Below are 17019 nucleotides of genomic sequence, written 5' to 3'. Positions count from 1 at the left end.
CCATATATCCTTGAATGCGTGAATATAGAAGTCCTAGAACTTTCAAAGACATCGACTTCTAGACGTACTAGCACGTGCTTTATTCCGAACACGTGTTGTCACCTCCTGAAAAACAATTCATTACTCGGCCATACTCAAGAGGCTCAAGTGAACATAAGGATCCTTATAACAAAGGAACATTCGAAGGACTCGCATCAGGCGACCTTCTAAAACGACTATCGATGGACTATAAGTGTAAAGTAAACCGAGTATGCATTCCCTAGAGATTCATAACCTAGAGCTCTGATACCACCCTGTCACGCCCCGGGAAAAGTGGGGTGTGATTAGAATATAATCTGAACAGTAATAAAATTTACATAACTATCCCACGGTGCATACTCAGTTATTTACTTTACAAGTCCAAAGATAAAAGAAAGAAAACGAAAATAAAACCAACCTTCGACACTTGATAGACTATCCAGCGGAAACCTTCAAACTCTCGACCACACTTAATCCCGAGGTCTTCCTAACCCTTCTCCTTCTCACATCCTGATTATAAGAAAAATTTGAGGAAATAGGGGTGAGCCTGAGGCTCAGTAGGTGCTATAGTAATGGTTTGATTTTTTAAAAAATTTTCGAAAATAATACTTACCGTATAATAATAATATTCTTGTCACGTGTAAATCACCATACACGTACAAGTATACCTTGCAGAAATGTAAATTGCAGAAATATAAATGACAGAAATTTAAATGTGTCCCTAGATACTTCTAAAACGTGTACTATCTCCTGAGCCGCCTGCCAACTTAACCCGTGGCAGTCCTCTGATCAGAGCAAGGTGCACTCTCCGCACCGTATACATGTGTGTGAAACCGGCTTGTCCAGGATATACGAAACATTTCCTTTCGTAAATACGGGATATATGTATAATATCGAAAATATTCTCAACTTCATAATCGGATATACCGAATTGAAGTTCCGCCACATTTTCTAAAAACGGTTCTAGGTTACGTGGCACGTTCACAAACATTTTCATTTCGAAAATAATATATACTTGAGGCCAAACCATAAAATCAGGAGAGAAGGGTTATAATAACCTACCTCGAGAGTAAGCGTCAATGTCGCTCTTCCACGAGACGTTCGTTCGTCCTGTGAACCTGAACGTTCACTAATACCGAGAATCCATACGTTCACTTACTCCGTGAACCCTCTAAACGACTTTCAATCTTGAGTCCTATCACGGTAAATCAAACCGATCCTGAATCAGAATTCTATGAGTAATTCACGATACTCAAATTCAAACGTACGATTTAAAAGAATCGTAGAACCCAAAGACATATCCTCGGAACAAAACTTCAAACGATACGAGAACGTGTAAATTCGAACGAAAAACTACGATCAATCTCAAAACCGAGAAATAATTATAATAAGCAAGCTCGTTCTCCTTTGAACGAATCTAATCTCATTTCTATAACGAAAACTGAGAATAACTCTAGCAAGCAAGTATCGTTCTTTTCTTTTCCGAATTCCAAAGAAATATCAAATTTTATTATTACTAAGCTCAAGTAACCGAAAAATCCAACCTTAACTCACAACCGAGTCTTAAACTCTTAAAATCCATAAACGAGCTTAATAATAATAACGAGATAATATTTTTTTTTCTTTTTTATCTTTTACATCATAAACGACTTTTACAATAATTCAAAACTTCATAAATAACTTGAGGCGAGACTCGGAAATTCTTGACTCGCAAAACTCTAATTGGACACTCGCGAGTCTCCGGCCAAAATCGAAACGCCGCTATCCATTCGACACTTGCGCGGTGGCTCCGTCATTCCTCGGGCCGCGTCCTCGTCGTCCCGAACCGCCGCTGTTTTGGGCTCTGCGTAGCCCGCCTAAACACGTCTAGACCCTCGATAACAAGGCTCACAATCGAAACAAACCTCGTTAACACGTTACAAAATAAATTCCGAGGTATCGCGAACCACAAATTTGATTCCGAAATTGGCAACAACCATACTAACTCATACCCAAAATTCCAATCAAATTTTCAACAACCAAAATCCCATGGCCAACAAAACATCACGGCCAAGACTAAAATCAACACCAAACCGTCCAGAATCCAAACACAACAAGTCTCAACCACAATTTCAAACACATAATCAAATCAACAACAACAAAAACTTTCAGAATCCAAAAAGCCCCAATTCACGTTCACATAAACTCTAATCTCTTGTGAAATTCGGCCAAAAATTCAAGGAAAATTCCAATCAATGATTTCAATCTACAATCCGAGTAACATCATCACAAATCAAGCTCAATCAACCATAATAGCAACTCAATTCCACGAAATCAAACAAGAAAACCAAAATCCCAAATTTGCAGTTCAAACCCTAGAATCACCAATCAATTCGGGTTTGATTTCTTTTACCTTGTTTTCGTGGATTTGGACTCTCCGGGGTGTGTTCTCTCTCTCCCGGCGCTCGCTTCCCGGTTGGCCGGCCACGGCGGCTCGCGGCGATTTCCTTTCCCTCGGTCACGGCGGCCGCGCGAGATGGGTTTCGGGTCTCGGTGACTTGCTATCGGCCGAGCTTCCTCTTCCTCCGAGAGCTCAACTCCGTCTCACGCTCTCTCTCTCTCTCTCATTCGGTCTCTCTCTCGCTCTCTCCCCCGAATTCTCTTTCTTCTTCTTCTTCTTTTTTTTTTCCTGGTTTGCAAAATGCCTCAGTCGGCCAAGGGATATACATCACTTACAAAAAGTTTCCAAACTCTTGATGACGTGGAAATGCAATACTTATCCTTTTATTTACAATCCAACCCCTTTTTTCCTTGTTTTCTTTCAAATGAGCCCGAAAACATGACAACCACGTCCTTATCACTAACTTTGTGACTAAAATCGTAACTGAAAGAACATTTAATTTAGAGCTTCAAACCGAGAATTTTCTCGTACGTTCTCGATTAATTCAAATATATTCAAGGTTTCTCAGAAATAATTCTCGTCCTTGAGAATTTATTTTCTTAAATTAAATTCCGGAATATCTCCTCGGAAAATAATTTATTCCAGACGAACTCGATAAATCCTTTATTCATTCCGAGATTTTCCATTACCTTAAAATATCTTAAATCACTCGATAAACTTATTACTCCAACCCAAAATGATGGAAACGATTCTTAGAAAATTAATTTACATAATTTTCTCGTCCTTTTGAAAAACTTAGTTTACAACATTAAGCTTAAATTTCGAGTCGCTACAGTTCTCCCCTCCTTAGAAAAATTTCATCCCGAAATTTAAGATCTAAGTGGGTACATGGAATAAGTACGGATATTTTTCCATCATATCGCTTTCCAGTTCCCAAGTCGCTTCTTCGCTTCCATGATGAGTCCACAAGACCTTCACCAACGGAATCTCACGGTTACGAAGACTCTTCATCTTTCTATCGACAACCTGGGTTGGAACTTCATCGTAAGTGACATCCTCTTGAATCGGTACATCTTCGAGTTGAACGATAGTTGTAGGATCGGGTTCGCTCTTCCGAAGCATTGACACGTGAAAAACATCGTGCCCAAACGCTAACTCTGGGGGTAGACCAAGTCGATAAGCCACAAGACCTACTCGTGCAGTAATCTGGAAAGGTCCTACGTATCGAGGAGACAATTTCCCTTTCCTTCCAAAACGGGAAATACCTTTACGTGGAGATACCTTTAAGAGCACATAGTCTCCTACTTCAAATTCAAGTGGTCTTCGTCTTTTATCAGCATAGCTCTTTTGTCGACTCTGAGCTGTCTTCAATCGCTGCTGAATGACAGCAATTTTCTCATTAGTTTTTTTTTCGATAATGGTATCTCCTGTTTGAACGCGATCTTCTGGTTCAATCCAACACACAGGAGATCTACACGGTCTCCCATATAAAGCTTTAGAAGGATTCGTGTCGATGCTAGAATCATAACTGTTATTGTACGCAAAGTCAACCAACGAGAGATTTTCTTTCCATTTGTTACCAAAATCCAAAGCATACGCTCTCAACATGTCTTCCATGATTTGAATAACTCTTTCAGATTGCCCATTTGTCTGAGGATGAAAAGCAGTACTAAAATTCAGTATAGTTCCCATGGCTTCCTGGAAACTTCTCCAATAATGAGCAGTGAATCGCGTGTCACGATCTGAAGTAATGCTCTTAGGAACACCGTGATACATCACCACGTTTTCAAGATACACCTATGCTAGTTTCCTCTTGAAGTACGTTACCTTAATGAGAATGAAATGCGCGGACTTTGTGAGTCGATCCACGATTACCCAAATCGTATCAAAACCTTCCTGTGACTTTGGTAGGTTTGTGAGAAAATCCATGGTTATCTCTTCCCATTTCCACTCTGGTATGGGCAACGGTTGTAACATTCCTCCTGGCTTCTGTCTCTCACCTTTCACTTTGAGACAATTTTGACAACTCCTGACATAGTCAAGGACGTCTCTTTTCAAGTTGCGCCACCAGAATTGTTTCTTCAGATTTCTTGGCTCCAGGATGAATGGTGTAACGAGACTTATGAGTTTCTTCCATAATCGCTTTCTTGATCTCGTCTACTTGTGGAACAGCTAAACGATTCTTGAAATACAAGCTTCCATCCCCTCGAACATTCCAATGTTCTAGCGTCTCATCGTTCTTCAATCTTGTCAGAACGCTCAGAAGATGCTTATCTTGCTGCTGAATCTCTTTAACTTGTTGGACCAGGTACGGTGGATCTACCAGATTATAAATCACCGCTGAATCACGATTCTCGAAGAACTTGAGATCGTAATCCTCAATTACCATTTCTCTCTTCCAATCCAGCAATCCTAGCGTTGCTAAAACACTTGCACATTTCCTACTCAGTGCATCAGCTACAACGTTAGCCTTGCCCGGATGATACTCGAGAGTGAAATCGTAATCCTCCATGTACTCAATCCATCGACGTTGTCTCAAGTTCAGATCTCGCTGAGTGAAGAGATATTTCAAACTTTTATGATCAGAAAAGATTTGAAATCTTACACCGTAAAGGTAGCATCTCCATATCTTCAACGCAAAGATTATGGCTACTAACTCCAGATCATGAGTTAGGTAGTTCTTCTCGTGAGCCTTCAATTGACGAGAACCATAAGCGACTACGTGTCCATTTTGCATCCAAACGCATCCCAAACCTTATGTAAACCAAAAATCACATTCCTCCTTCTTGGCATATAACTGATGCTCCCGAAGAGTCTGCAAAACGACTCTAATATGTTGCTCATGCTCTTGTGCATCCTTTAAGTAAATCAAAATGTTATCAATGAAGACAATGACAAACTGATCCAAGAATGGTCGAAAAACCCGATTCCTCATATCCATAAAAGCTGCATGAGCGTTCGTTAATCCAGAAGGCATTACCAGAAACTCAAAATGACCATAACGAGTCCTGAAAGCTATTTCCAGAATATCCTTCTCGCGAATCATCAATTGATGATAACCGGATCTCAGATCTATCTTAGAAAAGAATCGAGATCCTCCCAATTGATCAAACAACTCGTCAACCCTTGGCAAGGTATCAAGGATAAGATCAATACATAACTCTATCTCTCAATCAGGCGGCAGACTAGTTAACTCTTCTGGAAAACGTTAAGAAATTCAAACACAACAGAAATAGCTAATCATGTATCAGCGTCTTTTACGTCGACTTCTGATGCCGAAAGAAGTGCATAGCATGAAAACTTTCTTCGTCCTCCAACGTAGGACTTCATGATACAATTCTGCATCCCCTTGGCCTTCCTGATAAGGAACTATCTCCCTAGATTCCATACGTAGCGTAACTCCTTGCCAATGGAAATCTAGCTGAACTCTATACTATGACAACCAAGCTATGTCAAAACATTACCTTTCACGTACATCGTATTTTCCCGATTCAACCAACATTTCTAGGCCATATCCTAGAAGACTTTCGATGTCCAGCTCATCCTTATTCATACGCTTGGCTATCTTTAACAAAAACCTCAAAGCCAACCTCAAACCTTATGCACTTCATGTGCTTGGTTTCGATAGTGAGAGTGCAAAACGCACCCAATCGTAGCCTTGTCCCTTATTGAGATGCTATCATCTTCTTTTATTGAGTCCATCAACTCTCATCCAGAAAGCATTGTACGTAGAACAATCCCTCTATTTGTTCCTACGTCATGAGCATCGTACGTTTTCGTGAACAGTCCTTACGTTAAACTAGCACGAGCTTTGTGCTTAGTTACCATGAACTCTACGCAATACTCTAGTAGAGTTCTTATCATATCCAACTGCATTACAATATTCTGAACCCAATGACCTGCAACTCGCAGAGCCATATATCCTTGAATGCGCGAATATAGAAGTCCTAGAACTTTCAAAGACATCGACTTCTAGACGTACTAGCACGTGCTTTATTCCGAACACGTGTTGTCACCTCCTGAAAAACAATTCATTACTCGGCCATACTCAAGAGGCTCAAGTGAACATAAGGATCCTTATAACAAAGGAACATTCGAAGGACTCGCATCAGGCGACCTTCTAAAACGACTATCGATGGACTATAAGTGTAAAGTAAACCGAGTATGCATTCCCTAGAGATTCATAACCTAGAGCTCTGATACCACCCTGTCACGCCCCGGGAAAAGTGGGGTGTGATTAGAATATAATCTGAACAGTAATAAAATTTACATAACTATCCCACGGTGCATACTCAGTTATTTACTTTACAAGTCCAAAGATAAAAGAAAGAAAACGAAAATAAAACCAACCTTCGACACTTGATAGACTATCCAGCGGAAACCTTCAAACTCTCGACCACACTTAATCCCGAGGTCTTCCTAACCCTTCTCCTTCTCACATCCTGATTATAAGAAAAATTTGAGGAAATAGGGGTGAGCCTGAGGCTCAGTAGGTGCTATAGTAATGGTTTGATTTTTTAAAAAATTTTCGAAAATAATACTTACCGTATAATAATAATATTCTTGTCACGTGTAAATCACCATACACGTACAAGTATACCTTGCAGAAATGTAAATTGCAGAAATATAAATGACAGAAATTTAAATGTGTCCCTAGATACTTCTAAAACGTGTACTATCTCCTGAGCCGCCTGCCAACTTAACCCGTGGCAGTCCTCTGATCAGAGCAAGGTGCACTCTCCGCACCGTATACATGTGTGTGAAACCGGCTTGTCCAGGATATACGAAACATTTCCTTTCGTAAATACGGGATATATGTATAATATCGAAAATATTCTCAACTTCATAATCGGATATACCGAATTGAAGTTCCGCCACATTTTCTAAAAACGGTTCTAGGTTACGTGGCACGTTCACAAACATTTTCATTTCGAAAATAATATATACTTGAGGCCAAACCATAAAATCAGGAGAGAAGGGTTATAATAACCTACCTCGAGAGTAAGCGTCAATGTCGCTCTTCCACGAGACGTTCGTTCGTCCTGTGAACCTGAACGTTCACTAATACCGAGAATCCATACGTTCACTTACTCCGTGAACCCTCTAAACGACTTTCAATCTTGAGTCCTATCACGGTAAATCAAACCGATCCTGAATCAGAATTCTATGAGTAATTCACGATACTCAAATTCAAACGTACGATTTAAAAGAATCGTAGAACCCAAAGACATATCCTCGGAACAAAACTTCAAACGATACGAGAACGTGTAAATTCGAACGAAAAACTACGATCAATCTCAAAACCGAGAAATAATTATAATAAGCAAGCTCGTTCTCCTTTGAACGAATCTAATCTCATTTCTATAACGAAAACTGAGAATAACTCTAGCAAGCAAGTATCGTTCTTTTCTTTTCCGAATTCCAAAGAAATATCAAATTTTATTATTACTAAGCTCAAGTAACCGAAAAATCCAACCTTAACTCACAACCGAGTCTTAAACTCTTAAAATCCATAAACGAGCTTAATAATAATAACGAGATAATATTTTTTTTTCTTTTTTATCTTTTACATCATAAACGACTTTTACAATAATTCAAAACTTCATAAATAACTTGAGGCGAGACTCGGAAATTCTTGACTCGCAAAACTCTAATTGGACACTCGCGAGTCTCCGGCCAAAATCGAAACGCCGCTATCCATTCGACGTTCCCTCGGCCTCGCCTCGTCGACACTTGCGCGGTGGCTCCGTCATTCCTCGGGCCGCGTCCTCGTCGTCCCGAACCGCCGCTGTTTTGGGCTCTGCGTAGCCCGCCTAAACACGTCTAGACCCTCGATAACAAGGCTCACAATCGAAACAAACCTCGTTAACACGTTACAAAATAAATTCCGAGGTATCGCGAACCACAAATTTGATTCCAAAATTGGCAACAACCATACTAACTCATACCCAAAATTCCAATCAAATTTTCAACAACCAAAATCCCATGGCCAACAAAAGATCACGGCCAAGACTAAAATCAACACCAAACCGTCCAGAATCCAAACACAACAAGTCTCAACCACAATTTCAAACACATAATCAAATCAACAACAACAAAAACTTTCAGAATCCAAAAAGCCCCAATTCACGTTCACATAAACTCTAATCTCTTGTGAAATTCGGCCAAAAATTCAAGGAAAATTCCAATCAATGATTTCAATCTACAATCCGAGTAACATCATCACAAATCAAGCTCAATCAACCATAATAGCAACTCAATTCCACGAAATCAAACAAGAAAACCAAAATCCCAAATTTGCAGTTCAAACCCTAGAATCACCAATCAATTCGGGTTTGATTTCTTTTACCTTGTTTTCGTGGATTTGGACTCTCCGGGGTGTGTTCTCTCTCTCCCGGCGCTCGCTTCCCGGTTGGCCGGCCACGGCGGCTCGCGGCGATTTCCTTTCCCTCGGTCACGGCGGCCGCGCGAGATGGGTTTCGGGTCTCGGTGACTTGCTATCGGCCGAGCTTCCTCTTCCTCCGAGAGCTCAACTCCGTCTCACGCTCTCTCTCTCTCTCTCTCATTCGGTCTCTCTCTCGCTCTCTCCCCCGAATTCTCTTTCTTCTTCTTCTTCTTTTTTTTTTTTCCTGGTTTGCAAAATGCCTCAGTCGGCCAAGTGATATACATCACTTACAAAAAGTTTCCAAACTCTTAATGACGTGGAAATGCAATACTTATCCTTTTATTTACAATCCAACCCCTTTTTTCCTTGTTTTCTTTCAAATGAGCCCGAAAACATGACAACCACGTCCTTATCACTAACTTTGTGACTAAAATCGTAACTGAAAGAACATTTAATTTAGAGCTTCAAACCGAGAATTTTCTCGTACGTTCTCGATTAATTCAAATATATTCAAGGTTTCTCAGAAATAATTCTCGTACGATCACACCCGCCTTGGGAGACTCTCCATTCCGTGCGAGCTAATCAAAGCTTCTCGTAAAAACTCGCAAACTCCGCCTCTGAGCGAGAACCTCGCTCGGCCTGAGCTAGCTGAGACTTCACTCGAGCAAGCTCCTCCTGGAAGAGTCCCAGGCGACAAATGAGGTCGTGTAGAACCTCCTCGAGTCGAGTCATTCTCCTCGAGTCGAATCTCGCTCCTTGAAACGAGTCAGTCTCCTCGAGTCGAGATGCGCTCCTCGAGTCGAGTCATTCTCCTCGAGTCAAGCTTCGCTCCTCGAGTCGAGGCACGCTCTCCTTAAGTCAAGCCTTGCTGCTTGAGTCAAGTCATTATCCTCGAGCTGAGCCTTGCTCCTCGAGTTGAGTAACTCTCACCGAGTCATTCTCCTTGAGTCGAGCATCGCTCTTTAAAGTCGAGTCGCCCTCCTTGAGTCGAGCCTTGCTCCTCGAGTCAAGACATCCTCCTCGAGTCGAGCCTTTCTCCTTAAGTCGAGTCACGGCCTCCTCGAGTCGAGCCTTGCGCCTCGAGTCGAGTCACCCTCCTCAAATCAAGCCATGCTCCTCGAGTCGAGTCACTCTCCTCGAGTCATCCCCCTCGAGTCGAGCATCACTCATCAAGTCAGTCTCCCCGAGTTGAGTCTTGCTCCTCGAATCGAGTCATACTCCTCGAGTCGAGCATCGCTCCTCGAGGAGAGTCATATTCCTTAAAGTCCAGCCAATCTCCTTGAGTCGAGCCTAGCCCCTCGAGTTGAGACTTGAGTCGGCTCCCCGAGTCGAGCCTAGCCCCTCGAGTTGAGACTTGAGTCGACTCCCCGAGTTGAGCTTCGCTCCTCGAGTTGAGACTTGATTCAGTCTCCTCGAGTCGAGCTTCGCTCCTCGAGTCGAGCCTTGAGCCAGTCTCCTGGAGTCGAGCTTCGCTCCTCGAATCGAGCCTTGAGTCAGTCCGCCGAGGTTCTACGCCTCATACTGCGTCTTTCACGCTTGAACTACGTTCTGACGTGATCCCACACACGGGTACGTAGGCAGCCGACACCCAAGGCACGGTCACTCCTCCTCCTCACCCCATACCTCTCCCGAGGGGCGGGTTGATTGGAGAAAACCCTAGCTCGAGACTATCGAGTTCACACTCTTGGCCCGGGTGCGATCACTTGGTCCGGCCTTGGATCGAACCGCCCAAGGTTTTCACTAGTTGTTCATTTTCGTGCGACAACATGGCCTGTTTACGGTCATTTCCTCTCGGAATCTAGACTTGTGCCAAAGTCCATTTTTTAGAGCGTTCAAAGCCGATTCTCCCTCCACGGAAGGGATTTTTGACATGACGGTTTCAAACCTTGTCATGAAACTTTTCAGGGTTTCATCTCGGGCCTGTTGGGTGTTCCATAGGTCTGCCGTGGTCGCTTCATCTTCCACTAACATCGAGTAGTGTTTTATGAAAGCGGTCGACAGCTGTTGAAAAGAACTTATCGACCCTTCTTCGAGACGTGAAAACCAATCTAAGGCGTTTCCTGACAGGTTCTCGGCGAATAACTAACAGTATCCCGCTTGCCGTTCATTATCTCTCAGACATGCTCGACCCATCGCGATGCGAAAGGCCGTCACATTTGTTTTCGGGTTTGAGGTACCAGAGTATTTGGGGAGCCTGATCTTTCCGGTGTCCCCGACTCTGACTTGGGTTAAGCAAAAGTGGTTCGTCCGGTGTTTGCCACCAGCCGATCGATCTCGGGGGCCGAGCTCGTGGCGTAGTGCATTTGGGAATCCACAGCTCGGAACTTTTCCTCCACCATTTGGCGAAAGGCGTTGATCGCGGGGTGATCATCCCTTGGGATTTCTACGACGAACTGTTCTCCCCCAGCTCGGACTTGTCCTCTGCGGCGGTTGTCTTCTTCCGACCGAATTACCGGCTCGAAATAGTTCGGTTCCTCTGGAACTCCTTCGTGAGGGAGGTTGATGACTTGAGGAACATATCCAGGAGGAGGACCTCCTGGAGGCGGGGGTGACAGGTCGCCTTGAGTCGGTCGAGCTTGCCAAATACTGGCCTCGGCCTGTCCATCGAACTGACCAATTCCAGCCGTGTTGCTAGGACTGGCCATGTCGGGCGACACCTGAATCCCGGAGAAGCTTAGTCGCCTTCCGCATGGGAAAAACCTTCGTCCATTTACGGCGGGTGGACCGGTCGAACTCAGCAGGATAGCTCGCTCAACGTCAAGCTGCTCTTGAAGTGAAGATTGTGCAGTTGTCAGGCTATTGAGCTTGGATCAGGTTGATCTCTAGAATTCGGCGGTGGTTTCGACAAGTTTCAACAGAAGAGCCCGTGTCTCTGGATCGGCTCCAGAAACTGGGATTTCATGCTTGCTGTTAGAAGACATCCTTCCAGATCTGATCTGTGTTCTTCGGCGTTAGGTTTCTGATAGCGTTTCGCACAGACGGCACCAAATTGTTGAGTCGATTTCTCGTCCCAACAATCTATACTAAGTTTATTTAAATTACCTTATATATTTATTTTTATGAAGGAAGGATCTCAGAATCCGATTATGAAGATCGAATCGAGATCCGAATGGAAATTACGAATAATGTAAATTTATAGAAGAAACGAACGACAGAAAATTTCTTTATTGAATATCGAATACAAACCTTCGAAAATGAATGAGAATGAGCAAGAAATCTAACGAATTGAAATATAATTAAATGGCACTCTTTCAAAAAATCCAGTCGTCGTAAAATGAAGATGGAGTGAGCTTTTATAGCTAGCTCGCTGATTCTCCTGTTTCTTTAGATCGATACACGTGTACGAGCAGAACCGGTGTTCGATCCTCCAATCTCGTGTACATCCCCATCTTTAGGCGATTTGACCGTTTCTTAGGAGATCAATCATTCGAATTACTTGGCGGGACCGTCTAGGAACATTTATGGGACCGGGTCGAGTCAGGATTCGGTCTTCAGTGAAGAATCCCTCGCTATTGTCTTGGGCCGATCTCGCCTGCGCCTGGGATTTTTAGGTCGAACTGGGCTTTGGGCCGAACAAGCGATCATCTTGAGCCCCTTCGGGCCGAACTTGCTTTGGGCGTAGTTGGTCCAACTCGCCTGGTGAAAGGGGACGATATCCACTCCCACATACACCCTTCTTGTCATGAGAAGAACCTGAAGTAGTAGTACTAACGTAGCGGTTACATCAATGGACACTCAAGATAACGAATAAATACAATTCTAATAATATTGAGAGTTTAATTAATTCGAGATTTTTTTGTGTGGAATAACAACATAATTAATAAACGCATCTGATTAAGGGAAAAACTTTGTGTCTTTTCATATTTACTTAGCATGATATATTAAATTGGTTATATTATCTTTTTTGTAATTTAATTTCAGCATACTTTTTATTCAGAAGAGGAGTTTTGATGAAAAAATATTAAATGTTAAGTATTAATATAATCACATGGTACCTAGCATTATCTAGTGGTAATTTCACACCACCTTCTACGTGGGGTTCTTAGGTTCAATCCCCACTGGTAGCAAATGTCCTTAAAAATTTATTAAAATAATTACTTAATTTAAGTGGCCCTGATTACGAGGGTACTGGTGAGACGGAGGATATCGAGACTTCTCTCACGAAGAACGGGGGACTCCCCGCCGTGTTTGAAGCCGGTTCGTCGAATCCCTTACCCCGAACAGGCGATGCGCCGGCACCTTCTCAAGAGGGGAATTCCCGACGTTCAGCTGTCGACCGACTAGGTCCGAGGGAGAATGTTGCGGAAAGTCAGGGAGCGCGGAGAGCGCACCGTCGCAAACAAAGCCTGCGCCTCCGTACGACCAGCCCTGACCTTAGGGACCGCCTCACTGCTCAACGCATTGGGCGTGGCAATGATCTGAGAGAGCGACTAAGCTCTAGACCCAATATCCCACTGGCAGCCCCAACTAACGGGAACCGCCGCGCAGGACAGGGGTCTAACGAGAGGCTGCAGGTGACTCCTCCCGATCAAGGGGTTACTCCAACGACCGGTCTCGATGTGGTCACTATGATCCACAACCTTCGAAATGAGGTACGAGATCTCCAAGAATACGGAATAGGTGGAAGTGCCTATGGGGTCGTTGAGGAGAATTCATCGCCTTTCACTACTCAGATACTGGCTGAGGTTTGTACGGGGAATTTCAAGCTCCCGAACCTCGCTCCCTATGATGGGAAAGCAGATCCTGCTTACCACATCCATCACTATGAAACCTGGATGACGATGCAGGGTGTTTCTCCTGGCGCCATGTGCCAAGCTTTTAGTTTGACCCTCGTCGGACCCGGCTTTGAGTGGTTCAAGAACTTAAAGCCAGGAAGCATCCACTCGTTCATAGACCTGAAGGACATGTTCCTGGCACGCTTCGCTACATCTATGGTCCAAAGGAAGACCAAGATGTACTTGTGGTGAATCAGGCAAGAGAATGGCGAGTCTCTTAGACGATACCTCGCCCGATTCACTGAAGAATCGAACAAGGTCGACCGCTTTGACGACAAAGACGCAATCACTGCCATCATTGAAGGCTTGCGCACAAGTGACTTCCTTAAGTCCATCGTCGGCCGTGTCCCTTCTACTATGGCTGAGTTAATGACTCGAGCCAAGACCTTCATGGGAGTCGAAGATTACCTCGATGGGCGCAAGGGCAATAATCAAAGCCCTCACCGTCGAGACGAGCCTAGCAACGAGCAAGGCCACTCCCGTAAAAGACAAAACAGAGGGGGTCAGACTTCTAATAGCCGACCTCCGATGCCCCAAAAGCCGCGACTTGCGGAAGACTTTAAGGGCTACTCGTCGTTCACGCCATTGAACACGCCGCCAGAGCGGATCCTGGCTTTGGCACGTGACAAGTTCACTCCCCCGGCTCCAATAGGCAAAGATCCCGCGACTCGCGATAGATCTAAATATTGTGAGTTCCATCAGGAATACGGTCACTTGATCTCCGAATGCTATAGTCTTAAAAGGCAGATCGAGGCATTGATCCAACGGGGTGAGCTAAAAGAGTTCGTGTTACGCATGATTAGCGCTGCGGGCCCCACCTCGAACAGTCCACAGTCTGGCAAGGGAGGAGGAACAGCCGCTTCTGCCGACCGAACCACGGCTACTGCCAATGCCAATCCACAACTCCACGTTGTGACCACCATATTGGGAGGTCCACAAGATGGAGATTCGGCCCGACAACGGAAAAAATTCCTAAGGGCCGTGGCTCAAGAAGATGCTGCTATGCGCATCAACCTCACGTATGAAGAACCTCCGTCCGTGCCTCACGAGACGATGTATTTCACCAATGAAGAGGCCCAGCGAGTTGTGCATCCGCACAATGACGCGATCGTGCTCAAAGCCCAAGTGGCTAATAACCTGGTGAAAAGGGTTCTCATCGATAACGGCAGCCCTGCCGACATAGTTTTCAAGTCCACCCTAGAGCGCATGAAGCTCGGGGGGCTACGTCCAACTCCGACCCAAACGCCTCTATTCGGGTTCACTGGGGAGAGAGTCATGACCGAAGGCATCATCGATTTGCCGGTCACCTTCGGAACTCCCGGAGGCATTGAAGTCGTTCACATGGTCCCATTCCTTGTGGTCGATCAAGAGTCGCCCTACAATGTAATCATTGGGCGACCCACGCTGAACCGACTAAGGGCCATTACTTCAACATACCACCTACTGGTGAAGTTCCCCACCGAGGATGGAATCGGCACCATGGCTGGAGATCAATCCCAAGCCAGACTATGCTACATCCAAGGTCCTCCGCGAAATCTACGAAGACCTCTGCATGACACTCAAGTGCAAGGCGCCGATGTCTTCATCCCAAACAGGGAGGGACCCTATAAAGTCTGCCAAGTCATACATGACGAGACACGCTACATCAAATACACGGACACCGATCTGTCGCCTGTGGAATGCGGAAAACTTGAGAGACTACTACCACTAGCCAGCACTCCCCCCATTTTATTTCTTTGCTTTCCAACATTCAATAAGGCCTACGAGCCAATGTTTTAGGATTTCAAATTTTTGCAATATTAATAAAGTTCGAGGTTTTTCTTTCAAAATCCACTTTATCAAAGATTTTCAGTCATCAAAATACGATCGTAAACCCAAAAACTCGGGGGGCTAGTGACATAGGCACGGCAAGTACACTCAAAACCCTAAAGAAAGTACGCTCCACCAAAACAAAACACCCGAACACAAACGGGAACGAGCGTTCAACTAAGACGCCTTCGCGGTGCGCCGTAAGACATCCACGAGATGCAGGCTAAGACGCCTTCGCGGCGCGCCACAAGCCATCCCAGAGATGCAGGCTAAGACGCCTCCGCGGCGCGCCACAAGCCATCCCAGAGATGCAGGCTAAGACGCCTCCGCGGCGCGCCACAAGCCATCCCAGAGATGCAGGCTAAGACGCCTCCGCGGCGCGCCACAAGCCATCCCAGAGATGCAGGCTAAGACGCCTCCGCGGCGCGCCATAAGCCATCCCAGAGATGCAGGCTAAGACGCCTACATGGCGCACCTAAGACGCCTACATGGCGCACCCAAGTCGTCCCTCGCGACGCACCTAAGACGCCTACATGGCGCACCTAAGATGCCTAGATGGCGCAACCAAGCCGTCACTCGTGACGCACCTAAGACGCCTACATGGCGCACGTAAGACGCCTACATGGCGCAATCAAGTCGTCCCTGGCAACGCACCTAAGACGCCTACATGGCGCAACCAAGCCGTCACCTAAGACGCCTACATGGCGCACGTAAGACGCCTACATGGCGCGACCAAGTCGTCCCTCGCGACGCACCTAAGACGCCTACATGGCGCACTTAAGACGCCCACATGGAGTAACCCAGTCGTCCCTCGCGACGCACCTAAGTAGCCTACATGCCGCATCTAGGCCATCCCTTACGACGTGCCTACGATGCCTAAAACAACGCGCAGAGCCGTCCCTAACAACGCGCTCTGAGTCACCACAAGGCGTTGCGTACGATGACTAATCGCAACGCACTAGAAGCCGCCATAAGGCGCACCTGAACCGCCACATTAGGCACAGTTCAAGCTATCTCCGCTACCGCCGGCTGAGCACGATCACACCCGCCTTGGGAGACTCTCCATTCCGTGCGAGCTAATCAAAGCTTCTCGTAAAAACTCGCAAACTCCACCTCTGAGCGAGAACCTCGCTCGGCCTGAGCTAGCTGAGACTTCACTCGAGCAAGCTCCTCCTGGAAGAGTCCCAGTCGACAAATGAGGTCGTGTAGAACCTCCTCGAGTCGAGTCATTCTCCTCGAGTCGAATCTCGCTCCTTGAAACGAGTCAGTCTCCTCGAGTCGAGACGCGCTCCTCGAGTCGAGTCATTCTCCTCGAGTCAAGCTTCGCTCCTCGAGTCGAGGCACGCTCTCCTTAAGTCAAGCCTTGCTGCTTGAGTCAAGTCATTATCCTCGAGCTGAGCCTTGCTCCTCGAGTTGAGTAACTCTCACCGAGTCATTCTCCTTGAGTCGAGCATCGCTCTTTAAAGTCGAGTCGCCCTCCTTGAGTCGAGCCTTGTTCCTCGAGTCAAGACATCCTCCTCGAGTCGAGCCTTTCTCCTCAAGTCGAGTCACGGCCTCCTCGAGTCGAGCCTTGCGCCTCGAGTCGAGTCACCCTCCTCAAATCAAGCCATGCTCCTCGAGTCGAGTCACTCTCCTCGAGTCATCCCCCTCGA

The 17019-nt window shown here is 45.5% G+C and overlaps 2 long non-coding RNA genes across 3 annotated transcripts; both read right to left on the bottom strand.

The window, feature by feature from the left end:
• Nucleotides 1-370: 370 nt before the first annotated feature.
• On the bottom strand, nucleotides 371-2702 carry LOC149380869 (uncharacterized). Its single transcript, XR_016302011.1, has 3 exons — nucleotides 2411-2702; nucleotides 1081-1213; nucleotides 371-528 (listed from the first exon to the last, which is right to left on the bottom strand). It is a non-coding gene; the product is annotated as an uncharacterized LOC149380869 (long non-coding RNA).
• Nucleotides 2703-6682: 3980 nt separating this feature from the next.
• Nucleotides 6683-9135, bottom strand: LOC149380868 (uncharacterized). 2 transcript variants are annotated; one of them, XR_016302002.1, is made up of 3 exons: nucleotides 8748-9090; nucleotides 7393-7525; nucleotides 6683-6840 (listed from the first exon to the last, which is right to left on the bottom strand). It is a non-coding gene; the product is annotated as an uncharacterized LOC149380868 (long non-coding RNA). The 2 variants fall into 2 exon arrangements; XR_016302003.1 differs by lacking the exons at nucleotides 6683-6840; nucleotides 7393-7525 and adding an exon at nucleotides 7818-8241 and having other exon boundaries at nucleotides 8748-9135.
• Nucleotides 9136-17019: the final 7884 nt, after the last annotated feature.

This window comes from Urtica dioica, chromosome 11 (genome assembly GCF_054948205.1).
Source record: "Urtica dioica subsp. dioica isolate 48M chromosome 11, U.dioica_male_clone48M_v1_H2, whole genome shotgun sequence".
Lineage (NCBI taxonomy): Eukaryota > Viridiplantae > Streptophyta > Magnoliopsida > Rosales > Urticaceae > Urtica > Urtica dioica.
The sequence above is the reverse complement of the archived record's forward strand: the minus strand, read 5'-3'. Positions and strand labels throughout refer to the sequence as shown.